Raw genomic sequence first — 15,850 nt, 5'->3', positions numbered from 1 at the left:
AGTAGAAACTCTGAATCGTCGACTTTATGGTATTTTTAAGGCTAAAATCGACTCCGGGACTGCTCTATTACCGAAAATCGAAACTTTGGAACCCTACCTTGTTGTCGATTGCAAATCTTCCACCGATTAAAACGTTGCTACGTCGAACGAATGGCGTTAATCCGGCAGAAATCGCTTTTCAAGTGAAGTTTCTCTCCGATTTTGCAGCGGCTAGGGTTTAGAAATGAGAGAGAAAGGTTTTGATCGTGGGTTAAGGGATGAGAGAGGTATCGTGAGAGAGAGAGAGAGAGTGATTGGATGGAAGGTCAATCTGTTTCAATGAATATCCCGCTGAATTATCGCGCCTTCCGTTTTGAAACGTGTGGAATCCCCTGTTTGTTTACAGTTATACCCTTATAATGTACAAAATTGAACTAATAATGCAACACGGGATCACATATCTCCTCTTAATCTAGCCCGTCTATTCCATCAATCTAATGGTTGATATTAAGTAGGAACTTAACACTAAGGAGGCAATATGACCTTAATGCTCCCCAAACTAAGTATATACAAATAATTAAGATGTCAATCAACCACATATAAAGCATGAACAAGAGAGATAGAAAGGAAAGTAATTAAACTATTGTTAGGGAAAATGAGTCTCACTTCAATAGAAATCACTTCAATAGAAAGAAAAGAGTTTTCAAAATGTGAAAGTGCATATTCTTGTAGAACACGTTAAAAAGGAAATAATATATACTTTTATGGGACAGAGGAATATTAGTATCATTCAATATTTTATTTCACCTACGCCAGTGATTTTATACTTCCTCTGTTTTACTTTAGAGAATGTTAGTTTTGAAAATATATTTAATGAATTAAATGAAGGGAAAATCATATAAGAACAATAATAATAAAGACAGATAGAGAGACGATAGAAAATAAAGTGCGAAAAATATAAATTAAGAGAAATTAAGTATAATATTTTCTGAAAAAAATAACTCAATTATAATATGACAAAAAAATACTTCTATAATAACCCAACTACACATGGAGTTATATATAATCAGGCCATGCAAAGTAGTGTTGCCCACGGTTCCAAACCGGCGGTTTGGAACCGGAACCGCCGGTTCCGGTTTATAGGAATTCGGAACCGGAACCGGACCGTGAGGCTATTTCACTGTTCCGGTTCCGGTTCCGGTTCGAAAAACGGCGGTTCCGGTTCCGGTTCGGAACCGCCGATTTTCAGACGGTTTACACGGATCCGGTTCGAAAACCGGCGGTTCACACGTTCGTTTTTTTTTTCTATGTAATTTGAAATTTGGACTTATGCAATAAATTGGAACAAGACAACAGATAATTTAAATTGAAATAAGAAGAATAAGGTGAAAATGATATTAATTTTATTGAATTTGAGTTGTAACGGACAACGATACATTACAATTTACAATACATATACAAGTATACAACATACAACAATGTAATATAATTTACAAATGTCGTCGGAACGTAAATAAAAAAAACATGAAAGGGGGGATAATGGATGAATTTGAATTCAAAATAAAAAAAAAATGAATTTCGGAAAACCGGCGGTTTTGGCGAAAACCGTCGGAACCGCCGGTTCGATCAACAAACCGTCTGCCTCGTGTTCCGCACCAAAACCGAAAACCGCCGGTTTCCGGTCCAAAAACCACTGGTTTCCGGAACCAGTGGGCATCTCTAATGCAAAGCATGCACTTATGACACCGTATCGATTACTATTAGGAAATGTCGAATCAAACCATTTGCCCTTATTTCATCAAAAGAAGCGCACTAAACAAGTCCAAACTAATTGAATATTTGTATAAAAAATTCCTCAAAAAATATTTCTTCTTAGAACGCAGTGATTTGACCCATAAGCGAGACCAAGTATGTTGCCGGCAGAAGCCCATATTTCTTCTAAAGAATCTCCTAATTGTTCCAAAGCAAATAGCAAGATTCTTTAACCCGAAAGAATTCAGTGGATTCAGCTCAGGAAAATCATATTTTGAGCAAGCAAGCAAAGAAATGGATTTTCAGCACGACAGAACAAATATTATAGAGAGGAAAATCTTAAAAATTGATCAAATATTATCAAAGCATAAAGTAAAGTAAAGTAAAGTGAAGTGAGCTGAGATCAGGGGTCGACACACCAGATATGTTGATAGATAACTGAACTGTCTGAACCAGAATGTTGCAAAATGAGATACTCCGTATTCAACTTCATTTCAATACACTCTACTCTGGGAGTGTTGTATTAAAAGTAGAGCATAAAGTAACAAATTCCTACAACTTCAACCATTCCACACTAGGAAAAAAAAAAGTAAAACATACAAGTACAAACCTAAATAATACACTCTACTCTGGGAGTGTTGTATTAGTGAGGCTTGGACCGTGTTTTCATAGGCGCCAAAATATCAAGCTAGATGGGACCATTGATCTACACCTCGGACCTGCCCGATTTCTCACTCACCCCATCCATTAGACACTTCTAATCTCTATGTTACCCTATTTTGTACACAAAATATCAAAAGCACAAGAGCAGTGCATGTAGAAGGTTGAAAAGGTCTGTATTGCCACTTCTTCAAAATCCCTACCCAAAAATCAGCATTTCCTCTTACCACCATGTACCTTAGATTTTAACTGAATTTTTTCGTCTTCGAGTTCTTCTTGGAGTCAAACATGTCATCATCACCACTGTCATCATCGAGCTTCCCTTTCCGTGATTTTTCAGCCTTCCCGCATATAATGATCCGATTAACATCCTCTCCACGCTCTAGCTCAGTGTTTTCTTGGGGCTTCCATATGAAGATAGACCTGGCTCAACCGAACCGTATTGCAGTGTAATCAGCCAAACAAAACAAATGATACTAGACAGAAAAGAACTGTAGCAAAGATGAGCTGATATACAAACCTGGAACTACCAGATGCCAGGACATCAATCGCGTGGATGTAGCTTATTTACAGGAGTGATTGTCATTATTTGGATCTATCACCTCCGCGACTAACTGACCATTAGTGATGTCAATAAAATCTATGGGATGTAAGGCTACTCCATTATAGTTTTCACTTATGTAACGCCCAACAACAACGAGGGACTCTGATATATCCTGTGTAAACGAACAGTTTTCGTATTTGACTATAAATTTGGCAACACGATAGTCCAGTCATGGAGTACTTAGACTATCAAGCTGTAGGGAATGTATTTGCTACCTTTGGATCCCATTCAGCTCGAAAAGGAGTCAAATGCCGATTGAAATCCTGACTGTGCACAATCTCTCGGCTTTGGAGTGTCCAAATCTCCGAAGATGGAATCCCAAACACGAATCCGGTTGTCCTGAGACGTAAGTCAGTATTTTGCTACCACTTTGTGGAGAAAAATAGGCTGAATTAACAACACGGTTGTGTTGAGATTATAAATAGAAGAACCATCTTCAAGTCTTCGAATGTCCCATATACGAGCCTGAGACGGATATAAAATATGTAAGAGTGCACATGAAGATATTAGATATAATGCTACAAAAGATACTGAATGAAGGGCCACAAATGTAGTCATCACTCGTCAAGGAACAGAAACAATCTACTTGTCTGTCACAGAAACACAAGAGTGCATAAATAACCAAAAGCTATGCGGGAGAAGCTTACGAAGTGATCGTTTCCACAACTTAGAAGGAGATCTGGTTGTAGAGGATGGCAGTGTAAACCAGTAACTTTGCTTTTTTTCTTGTGAATCAGTATAGGCTTTCCTGTCACATTGTTGGAGGCCGCATCAATCCTGCATATGCATTTGAAAGAGTAAAGCCATAGCAATCACAACTTGCCAAAGAAATCTTGCACATTATCATGCATTATAACGAAATTGTCCACAGCTGGATGACGCGACATACATCAAAATGAGAAGTTTGCAGATAAAGCTAAATCACATCAAATAACAAGTAACTAAAAAATAAGAAAAATATTTTACGACCATATGAAGTACAGTGTTCCTTGAAGGCAATCAACATATTAATGGATCTTTTTCAAATATTCACCATAAGAATGAAACTATGTGAGAATGTTGCACTACAAGTGATGCAGGTAACATTGACAGTGGGTTAGCACATCTTTTCTCCTCTTTTTTAGCCTACAATTTCACGAAACACATGTGCAAAGAGCTCAATAAAACAGGAAATACTCACATATAAAGAAGCCAAATTATCTGCAGCAAGCAAAATTCCTTTCTCAGAGTTCAGATCCAGACCATAGAGCATCTTCCAACTGCTACGCCCCTAAAGGAAAACAGAAACAACTACTTTAATTAGATCCAAATGCATGTCATGTACAAAATGCAGTAACCACTAACCAAAGAACTAAACCTCATGAATGAATACAGCTAAGAGCAAGACAAGAATGGTCATTTTTAGTTACTTTTTTTACATTTCTATATAAACATTTAAGCTGTTGGACTGCACTTTTCTCTGTTTAATATTTAAAAGCCCCCAGAGCAACCAAAAATGCCTTCAGTCGAGATAGAAGAGAAGTTGAATATGACGTTAGTAAGCAGTCTTCATACCCATTTTAAATGGCACAGATGCGGACAAAGCAGATGTGGTAATATCTAGGATTAAATGAATGCAGGCGAACTAGTAAGACCATGAGTAAGATGACAAGTTATATACAAGATAATTAAGAGGTTAACTCCAGATACTAGATACCATTTGTATTGTTTAACAGGTGATGAGGAGATACCTGCCACCCAGCAGGATTGAGGTCGACCAATGATGATGAAATTCCAGTTTCTAAATCAGTGCTGCTGACAGTTCCATCTGAAGAGGCACCATAGACGGTTCCATCATTTAATGGATTATACCTGTAGAATGTGATAGCCAAACATCCAGATTCCAGAGTCAAGATACAGTTCATGCACGAATGTAATCAGTCAATCACGAAAATCAAATGAAACCAGCAGAACTCACTTCATGTTGTTCAATATGCAGCTATGTATGTTTCCATATACTATCTTCTCGTGCACTTTTCTCATAATCCCAAACTCCAAGCTGTCCTTTCTATACCATAAACCATAGAAAAGGAGAACCATAGTACTCAGTTATTCATTATATGAACACAAAACTGAGAGCTATGCGCTTAAGAGAAATGCAGGGCTAACCTTGTCCCCAGAAATAAGAATGTTGTTCTTTGTTGGGTGGAACTCCAAACAAGTAACACGTCTGCTGTGATATCTAATTACTGCACAGTCAACTTTATTCGGAATCACAAATGCTGGCTTCATCTGTTAAGAGCAAAGCATTAAACCATATTTCATAACATTCAAGCCGAAAATTGTCATGTTAAACAAACCTTCATGATGAACATCCTTGTACACTCAATACTCAAAAGTCAACCAAAATAGAACTGACTTTCAACCTCAAGATATTGATAAGAAACATCTAAAACGAATGATCAACAAAGAATCCATACAAAAGTCCTTACATATAAAGCGGAAGGAGAAATATGGGCACAATTTCAAATGACAGAACCTCAAATACACAACAGAAGAGCATGCCAAGAGACATTACCTTAGGCACATGACACTTAAGTTGGCGGTCGAAAAGATACTTCAACGAATTATGAGAGTTCTTCAAGGGTGCAGGAAAAACCCAAACTCAGTAGCCACTTTGTGCGGGCAAGTCATCGTGGTATGCCCTTCAATTAAAAAATCAATGAGGAAAATGCCCCTATTTTAGCTCATGGCACCGCGGAGAAGCGATCATCAATCAATCAATCTCATATAAGATAACTAACCAGTTCACATACCAACAACACAATTTCAAAACAACACATCCTATGAAATAACAACACAATTCCAACATGAAATACCAGGCAGTTGCAAAGAAAACATGGCTTCATAGGGCAGTCAATGTAGGTGGCGCCACGAAACCTGCTTCATGACCTGACTGCTTACACACCTAAGCAACATTACAACAAAACAATATGTCATTATTTCACTACCCATAAAAAAAATACACAGGCACACGTTGTATACGTTCAAATCGTCATAATCGACGTATATAAAGCACACTGCTAGTAGAAAAAATTACTGAAATTGAAGCAAAAAAACAAAAACTAGCAATAGCTATTTACTTTGTGCAAACTCTCTTGAGGGCTGATAGTGATAGGCTCTCTTTTCCTCTTCGTCGACGTCGACGCCTCATCCTTTTCCTCCGCTTGCTCTTCGTCCGACGCCTCTCCGGCGAGTTTCTGGACTTCATCATCAAAATCTTCTTCTTCTTCTGAACTTTCTTCGGTGTCGGAGTCTCTCTCAATCACGATTTTGGGGAACGAGGGGACCCTCCTCGTCCTGCGGCGCCATTTCCAAAACTCGGCAGTGAAATTACAGAAAATTAAAGAAGAAATAAAAGGGTAATGAATTTGTTACTGTATAATTAACCGACTTTGGAGACGAAAGGCCTTTTGGAGCTTTGGTGTTGTAGTTACCCATATATCCCTGGATTAATATCATTGAGATTTTATTTTAAATAAGCGATGCTTATATAACAAAATGCTACCGAAATAACAAGTCTCTTTTTTATCGTTTCAAAATACTCGGTGTGATATAGTCGAGGGTACTATTGGCATTTGATTATTGTGATATGGCGGGCACTACGTGGCAGTTTCTTAACCGACCGCCGGTCGTTCTCACCCTCCCCCACCTAAAAATAAAAACCATGAAGCGATGCCGTTTTATTTGCTTCCCATTTTTTTAACTGTTTTTTCATGTAATTTTTATATTAATTGATCATGTCTGAAATGCATGTAATGTTATACTTCACTTCAACATTTGCGAATAAAAGATTTTCTACTACCATAGTTTCTATATTATCGGTGGTATGAAACTATAACAATAGTCATTCTCCAAGTATAATTTTTAGAAACTTAACAAAATACCTACCAATGGCCCAATTTTTTTTTATTTTTTATGGTTAAATGAACATAAATTTAAAGGTCGCGCCACGCATGATTCAAACCTGAGACAGTTGGCCTCATGCATTATTAACCTCTCTATCGCTTGGCCAACTCAAACACACTACAATTGGCCGAGTTGTTAAGTTAGGGAGTACATAAATACTACTTCCTCCGTCCCAAAGAATATGTATGCACTTTGGGGTCGGCCCGGATTTTAATGTAAAATTGATAAAGGAAGAGAGAGGTAGAGAGAAAAGTAAATAAAGTATTGTTAGTGGAGAATGAGTCCCACCGCATTAGAGAGAAGACTTTCTAAAATTAGAAAATGCATATTCTTATGGGACGAATTAAAAAGGAAAAAGTGCATATTCTTAAGGGACGGATGAAGTATAGTATAACAAGCAATCACACACACTACATTTGGCCCAGTTGTTAAGTTAGGGAGTACATAAATACTAGTACAATATAAACTCATAGGAGTACATCCTAAATTAACATACACAACAACAAGGATACATGAACATCTCCATTCCACTTCATATATTCCTATATCTATCTATACACGTAAAAGGAGGAATACTTAAATACTCAGAAGGATTCATGTCCCATTTAGGACTGTGGTTCTACAGTTCTACTGGTTAAGGAGGGCCTCATGGTGACTCGTTGGCGCCAGCCTTCAGGGCAGCTCTCCCGGCTTCCAAGAACCTCTTGACTGCATCCTCCACGTACCTGTTGGCCGTTCCCACGTCCATTTCTTTTCCTATGTCAGGATAGGAGTTGAATCAGCTCGATTTGGAACTCCGACAGCCTCTCGTCTTCCCTTGCCCCCCTTGGCCTCAGTGCCATCTTCACCTCTGGGAGTTTCTCTGCAAAATGATAAGTGTAAGTTTCAAGATTTAATCCAAACCATGATAAAAAAAAATGGTGGGCAAGATCAATACAATGTAGATCAGAATCAGATGGAAACTCGATTTTAAGCAGGTGGTCTCGTGTAGATAGCGCAGGCCGGTTTCCATAACATGGTTACACCTAAAACCGAGTCAGAATGCAATGCCTCTGCTGAAGCACGGACGCTGCATTCCTTCGTTTCCGTGAAAACCAGATAGTTCAATATGATGGTTTTGCTCAATACCATACATTTGCAGTAGCCAGAAAACTAAACTATATGAATCAATAAGAGTGGAAGCAATACAAGAATCATCATTTTAATTGGTTCATTTTCTTGTTATGGCCTTCTACAATAGATCTAGCCTCTCCAAGAAGCTTCTCTTGATAATAATCGAAGTGAAGTATCACGCGTGTAAAAGTACTTGTCGAAAGTCCCAGCCCACGCATCCCGTTTAGTCAAGAAGTTTGAGTTCAGATTGAAAAGCTTCTTCACAGTAGTAGGTATCGAGGAGTGCTCATATTGTGAAGTCAGGGTCGGGCCACTCGGCTCATGAATCACTGCAAAATTCACGAGACTACGCCATCAGGCAATGATCCAACGACACTACAACACTTGCAGTCAGTACAACTTATAAACTTAGCTCACAGATTCAACATCATCAAATCAAATCAAATCAATCATCATCAACAATCAAGACACAGAAGACAAGTCCATACCAGAGCCCTTGTCAATCCTGGGCGAGATCAAGAGCGTAGGCACCCGCACGCCAAGCCTATTGAACTCGGAGTAATACGGGTCGGGTCCAATGATCCCATCCGGATTGGGGACTCCTTCAACCGGCGTCCGTGCTCATCGTAAGTGATCAAAATCGCCATCTCCTCCCACTGCGGGCTCTTCCTCAGCGTCTCGTAAACCTCCTTCACAAACCTCTGCCCCTCCGCCACGTCATGCGACGGATGATCGTCGTTCGCTGGAACAGCGACACATCAAAATCTTAAAGATGGTTATCGAGAGATTTGGGAGGGCTATGCATATTGGAGTGTTGAAGAAGATTGAAGAAGATGATTGGCGTTTTTATTTTTATGTGTTGAATACCACAATCCTTCTCCTTTTTATAGTTAGGAGTACAATGTATTTTAGGAAGTAGATAAATCTATTCTAGGACAATAAGTGCCATATCAATTATGTATCTCTTCCCTCTAATGTCTCCTTTGATTTTGGTAATGTGATCTTGAATGATTCCTCCAATTTCTCCTTTGAGTTTTGGTATGTTTGACACTCTCCCTCAAGTTGAGCAATGGTATCCCCGATGCTTAACTTGCCCAATATCTCTTTGAAGATTTTTGGGTGAACGGCCTTGGTCAATATGTCCGCAAGTTGTTCTTCAGAACGGACAAACGGAAACTCAATAATGCCTCCTTCCAGTTTTTCTTTGATGAAGTGTCAGTCCACTTCTACATGCTTTGTTCTGTCGTGTTGCACCGGATTTTCTGAGATGCTAATGGCAGCCTTGTTATCACAAAACAACTGACTCTTCCGAGTAGGTGGGAAACCAATCTCAGTGAGCAATCTTCTAAGCCACAGGATTTCCATGAGTCCACTTTTCATTCCTCGGAACTCGGCTTCAGCGAGAGCTACAACCTTTTGTTTCTTGCTCCTCCAAGTAACCAAGTTTCCCCCGATGAACGTAAAGTAACCTCCTGTAGATTTCCTATCCACTGGATTGCTTGCCCAATCAGCATCTGTGTAGCCATCAATCTCTAGGTCTTCCCTCTTGGCTAGAAATATTCCATAGTCTATCGTACCTTTCAAGTACCGTACGATCCTCAAGGCTGCCTCCATGTGGTTAGCTTGAGGTTGGTGCATGAACTGGCTCACAATGCCCACTGCATATGCAATGTCTGGTCTCGTATGTGAGAGATAGATGAGCTTTCCAACAAGTCGTTGATATCTTTCCCTGTCTGCTAGTTCCGCTCCTTTCTCTATCTTTAGACCATGGTTTGGAACCATTGGGGTGTCGGCAGGCTTACTCTCGAGGAGACCTGTTTCCGCCAACAGATCTAAGACATACTTTTTCTACCTTAGGAATATTCCGTGTCGAGATCTCAACACTTCTATTCCCAAGAAGTATTTCAGCTCTCCTATATCCTTCATCTCAAATTCCTTGAACATGTTTTTCCTTTAACCTCTGGATTTCTTCCACATCATCTCCAGTGATAATCATGTCATCAACATAGATAATCAGACATGTTACCTTGTCGTCTCTCCGTTTTGTGAAGAGCGTGTGATCGGAATGACTTTGTTGGAATCCATGCTTGGTCATAGCCTGACAGAATCTTCCAAACCAGATTCGTGGAGACTGCTTCAATCCGTACAGAGTTTTTCGTAACCGGCACACCTCTCCTTCTCCAAACTCTTCGGAGAAACCAGGTGGGACCTCCATGTATACTTCCTTGTTTCGTTCAAGCTCTCCATGAAGAAAGGCGTTGGTCACGTCAAACTGGTGCAGTGTCCAGTCTTTACACGCTGCTAATGATAGTAGTGTTCGCACGGTTTCCATCTTAGCCACTGGGGAGAACGTCTCTTCATAATCCACTCCATATACTTGGGTGTACCCTTTTGCCACTAGTCTCGCCTTGTATCTTTTGATTGAACCATCTGCTCTTCTCTTTATGGTGAATATCCATCGACATCCAACTGGCTTCTTTCCTTCTGGTAGTGCACATTTCTCCCATGTGTCATTTTTCATCAGGGCATCTATCTCCTTCTTAATGGCTTCTCTCCAGTGCTTATGTCTGTTGGCCTCTTCAAAGGACTGAGGGATGTCTTCTTCCTCATACAAGGCAACTTCGAATGCCTTGGCCATTTCTGAAAGGTGCCTGTGAGCAATATTGGATACTGCATATTTGGCCTTTCTTCCTTTCCCGTCTGGTGAGTACCGTCGTGGAGGAACCCCTCTTGTTCTTCTTGGGGGCAACTCGTATGTGCCTCCACTAACTCCACATTCTTCGTTATTGCCCCTATCAAGATTAGTGCATTCCAAGGGCGTATTATCAAAATCTGAACTGTTTACCTCAGGAATCGAAGACGGGGCTGACAGTTGGTCATTGCCACTTTGGTCTTCGTTCTGTACTACTGGACTCGACGGCCCGGCGGTGTTGCTAACCTCCTCAGGTGGACCAACGTCTGTGACAGGGCTTGGTTGTGACTCTCCCCCTGTCTGATGTTCCCCTAGATGTGGTTCTCTCCCTAAATGGTAGTCTCCAATATCTGGTAGCCAATCTAGGTGGTCATCTTTTGGACTATTGTCTGATGTCTCCCCCTGACTACTAGATTGGTCGTAGAAATACTCTCCTTCCACAAAATCACAATTCATGGTGGTGTGGATCCTATGGGTTTTCGGGTCATAGCAGCGGTATCCTTTTTGGTTTTTTCCATAACCAAGGAAGACACATTTGAGGGCACAGGGATCAAATTTGGTACGTTCATGTTTTGGAATGTGGACAAAAACAGAGCATCCAAATACTCTTGGTTCAAGGGATAGGGATGATGGGATTTCGAAGTGCTGAGAAAAGGTGTCTAGGGGAGTCTTAAAGCCAAGAATGCCGGTGGGTAGTCGATTTATGAGGTAAACGGCAGTAAGTATAGCTTCTGGCCAGACAGACTTGGGTATTTTGGATTCAATGAGGAGAGCTCGGGTTATTTCGAGGATATATCGGTGTTTTCTTTCGACTACCCCATTTTGTTCTGGATTGTATGCATACGAGGTTTGGTGGATTAGGCCTTTTTTCCTAAAAAACTCTTGCATTTTGTGGTTGACAAATTCCCCCCCCCCCCCGTTGTCTGATCTAAGGGCCTGGATGGTTAGTTTGTATTGAGTTTGAATAAGGTTATAGAAATCTACGAACTTATCAAACACATCATGCTTATTTTTCAGAAAATAGATCCAGGTCATGCGGGAATAGTCATCAATAAAAAGCACAAAGTAACGAAAACCCTGTCCCCCAGTGATAGGAGCAGGACCCCAAACATCAGAGTGTATTAAAGCAAAAGGAGTTTTGACTCTCGTATTGTTTATCTTGAAAGAATGTCTATGATTTTTGGCTAAAACACAAGTATCACAATGAAAAGAGTTCAAAGATTTAGCTAATTTAGGAAAAAGAAGGCGAAAATATCCTAAGGATGGGTGCCCTAACCGACGATGCCAAAGCCAAGCCTGTCTGTCTGTCGGTCCGAGAGTCAGCATCATTGCAGCACTCTGTTGGGCTATCTCATCCACGTAGTACAGTCCGCTTCGCTCAGTGCCACGCCCAACTATCGTCCCCGTCTTGATATCCTGCAACATACAAAATCAAGGTTGCATTAGCAATTTACAGTTCAGTTCCTTAGTCACGTGACTAATGGACAACAACTTATGAGATAACGACGGAACAAATAGGCAATTAGAGAGGCAGAGAGTGAGTGAGATGTGTATAGTGCCCGCTCCCATAACTCGTGCCAGGTCCCCGCTGGCAGTTTGGACATGTGTTTTTTTTGAGGTGGTAATGGATACAAAGTCTGAGGCTTCGAATGAAATTGTGTCGGTCGCTCCACAGTCAAAAATCCAGTGTGGATCTTTTGGGCCGGAAATGGAAGTGGAGGAGCAGGCTAAAGCGTCAAACGAGTTGTGGCATGGAATGATGGGCTGATGTTGGACAATGACGGATTTTTGGGATGTAATTTGTAAGGTTTTTGCGAGTGGGGGTTTAATTTGGAATTTGGTGGAAGTATGGGGTGGGTTTTGGGATATTTTCAATCGGTGGGGTGGACTTTGACATTTTTTAGAGTTATGGGGTAGTTTTGTTGGAGTATTTTCAGGGTGGGGGCCTTTTTGTGATTGTGAAGGGTTTTGGGGTGGTTTTGGAGACATGGTTATAGGCTGGGGTTGGGTACGGGATTTCGGTAATTTGTGGGGTGCCTTTGGGATTTCGGAAAGAAGGCGGTTTAAATAGGTTTTCTTAACCCTAGCCGCCTCCCCCATTTGGCCCGTCTCCCTCAATTGGTCTGGAGAAACCCTAGGTCCTTTCGCCCTACCCGTGCCGTCTCTGCCGTTGAGGCCTCCGATCTGTGAATCGTTACCTTCTAACCATGCCCGTGCTAGCGCGACGGACACAGTTGAGGCTTTTTCCGCCGTTTTAGTTTCGCCGCCACTGCCGTTGGCTCCGGCGTTGCCATTGCCTCCATTGCCGCCCGCCGGGATCTCGGTGTAGGTGGCGTGTTCAAGAGCAACAGCCGCTGAGGCTCTTCCGCCTCCTCTACCCCCGCCGCTTCGTCTTCCATTTCGAGCTTGTCTCGCTCGTTTCATCTCTTCCCACCACTCCGGGAAGCCGTGAATGTGGAAGCACGTCTCCCTGGTGTGTTTCTTTCCTCCACAGTGGCTACATACTAATTTGCTCTTATCTTCATCTTTGGGATTCCTCTGTGGTTGGCTGTGTTGTGGTGTGGGAGTTCGGTTCCGATCGATTGTGGCCAGACCCACGCCGATTCCAGGTTCTGGATTGAGTAGCTTCTCATTCACTGATTCTCGTCTCACCAGCCCGTACGCTTTTCTCGCCGTCGGGATTGGGTCCATATTTAGAATCTCCCTCTTAATCTTGCTGTATCTGTGATCGTCTAATGCCCAAATGAATTGATACAACCTGTGCCTTTGTGTGTTTTGGTTGTATTTTTCAGTGCTTGTTGGGGTGTCCATTGGGTTTGGATCTCTGGTGTCGATTGATATCCAGAGGTCTTGAAGCTTCTGCCATAGATTTTCTAGAGTCATTTCGCCTTGTTTGATGGTGTACGCTTGTCTATGCAGGTCTGAAATCTGGAATTGGTCGGCGCCGCTCCCATACGTTGTGGCTAGACTATCCCACAAGTCGAATGTCATTTCGTATTGGGAGACCTCATTTACGAGGCTGGCATCGATGTTGCTTATGATCCAGTTGAAGCAACAATCATCTCTTTGCTGCCATCGATTGTAGCTTGGATCTGTCGGAGGGGGAGGGTCTGTAACCCCAGAGATGTGAGACGCCAGGCCCTTCCCTCGAATCGCCCGACTCATCAGTTTGGCCCACAATGGATAATTATCTCCGTTGAGTTTCTCGGCCAGGCGTACTTCGCCTAGTGATTCAATGGATGAAGGCTGTAGGTTTTGGTTTTTCTGAGACATGCTTAGTCTCATGAACTCAGCGAATTGTTCGGCTGAGAGTGTAATTGGTGTGTTGTTTGAATCTGACATGGTTATTGGTTGTGTTTTGTAGGTTTCAAAGGGTCGGGAAAGGTACTTGAGACAATGATGATATTGCTCTGAGTCTCAAGCCCGAATCGTCCCGCTTTGATACCATCTTAAAGATGGTTATCGAGAGATTTGGGAGGGCTATGCATATTGGAGTGTTTGAAGAAGATTGAAGAAGATGATTGGCGTTTTTATTTCTATGTGTTGAATACCACAATCCTTCTCCTTTTTATAGTTAAGAGTACAATGTATTTTAGGAAGTAGATAAATCTATTCTAGGACAATAAGTGCCATATCAATTATGTATCTCTTCCCTATAATGTCTCCTTTGATTTTGGTAATGTGATCTTGAATGATTCCTCCAATTTCTCCTTTGAGTTTTGGTATGTTTGACACAAAATACCGCTGCTCGATCACCACGTAGTTCGGCAGCCTCCCTAGCATCGCATCCAGCTTGAATTTCAGCGCGTAGCTGTGGAATTTCACTACGTTCTTCAATTTCCTCAGCGATTTGAAAAACAGAGTCGCCGGGATATTCTGGTAATATATCCCAAACTCTAGGTCATTTTCGTCCAGGGAGTCGACAATTGTCTTCTGCGGGAATCCGTGGATGAGATCCTTCCGCACGTTGCTGGAGGCGCCGTGCGAGGTCGCGGAGTGGACGTAGAGGCGATTCGGCTGCGTGGAGGCGAACCACAGGTCCATCACCGCGAATTGGTTCGCGAGCTCGGTGTAGAGCTCCGGCTTGAATCCGCTCATGACGGTGGCAGCCATTCCGGCGACTCCCATGTTGAAGATAGCATAATGCAGCATGCATGGAGATAGCAGAGTGCAGCATGCATGAGCGTGAAGTCGATGTGCATAGATGAGAAGTTGATGTGAGAAAATATCTTCATCCAGCTGGCGTCTAGGTGGAGTCTAGTCAGCATATGCAATTGAAAGAGGAGTTAGTTAATTGTTAGTTAAGCTTCATAACCGTGTTAGTTTAGCTTAGCTTGTTTAGTATAAATAGCTCTTTTCTTAGCTTTGTAAACACATGTTTGAGTGTGATTAATAAGGACATTTTCTCTCTCAATTTCATTCAATGTTTCTCGATTTATCATCTTCTACATCCCATGGCCTCCGCCTGCTGCGCGAAGCCGTCCATGGGGCGGGGCGGGCGGAGGTGTCGTTGCGGCCAAATAACTGCTCGCGAATCGCCTGGATGGAGTGGCCGGGGTTGGATTCGACGAAGACGGCCGAGTCGGTGATGGGTACGGAGGGGGAGGCAGGGTCGGAGGCATTGACCCGGTTGGATTCGGATCTCGGTGAGGCCGTCGATGTCGGGGCGGGTTTTTCTTAACCAGCCGAGCATGTGGTCGATGGAGCGGTTTTCCATGACTACAACTACGAAGGTTTTGATCGGGCCATTGATTTTGTGCTTGGTTTTTTTGGGGGAGGAGACTGGGAGGGAGGTGAGGAAGACGGCGGAGGTGGAGTCATCGGAAAACCCTCATTTTTGCGGCGGAGGGATTTAAATTGGGAAGTTGAGAAATTGAAATGGAAATTAAATATATTTTCAAAATGGACGTAACTATATCGTATTCTTTTATTCTTAAAAATAAAAATTCTTTTTTTTAAGTTCATCTTTTCAAAATAAAAAAATTTTATATTAAAAAAATTTGTCAATGAGGTGAGATTCATTTTTCCTTAACATTTTTTTTTCTTATCTCTTCCTTAATTTATTAATTTAATATTAAAAAATTTTACCGTTTTAAAATTTC

General features: G+C 41.7%; 2 pseudogenes; both read right to left on the bottom strand.

Annotated features, from left to right (window-relative positions):
- Positions 1-2,141: 2,141 nt before the first annotated feature.
- On the bottom strand, positions 2,142-5,780 carry LOC121789561 (annotated as a pseudogene).
- Positions 5,781-5,879: 99 nt separating this feature from the next.
- LOC121789564 lies at positions 5,880-15,583 on the bottom strand (annotated as a pseudogene).
- Positions 15,584-15,850: the final 267 nt, after the last annotated feature.

Source organism: Salvia splendens, unplaced genomic scaffold (genome assembly GCF_004379255.2).
Source record: "Salvia splendens isolate huo1 unplaced genomic scaffold, SspV2 ctg275, whole genome shotgun sequence".
NCBI classification, from domain to species: domain Eukaryota; kingdom Viridiplantae; phylum Streptophyta; class Magnoliopsida; order Lamiales; family Lamiaceae; genus Salvia; species Salvia splendens.
The sequence above is the reverse complement of the archived record's forward strand: the minus strand, read 5'-3'. Positions and strand labels throughout refer to the sequence as shown.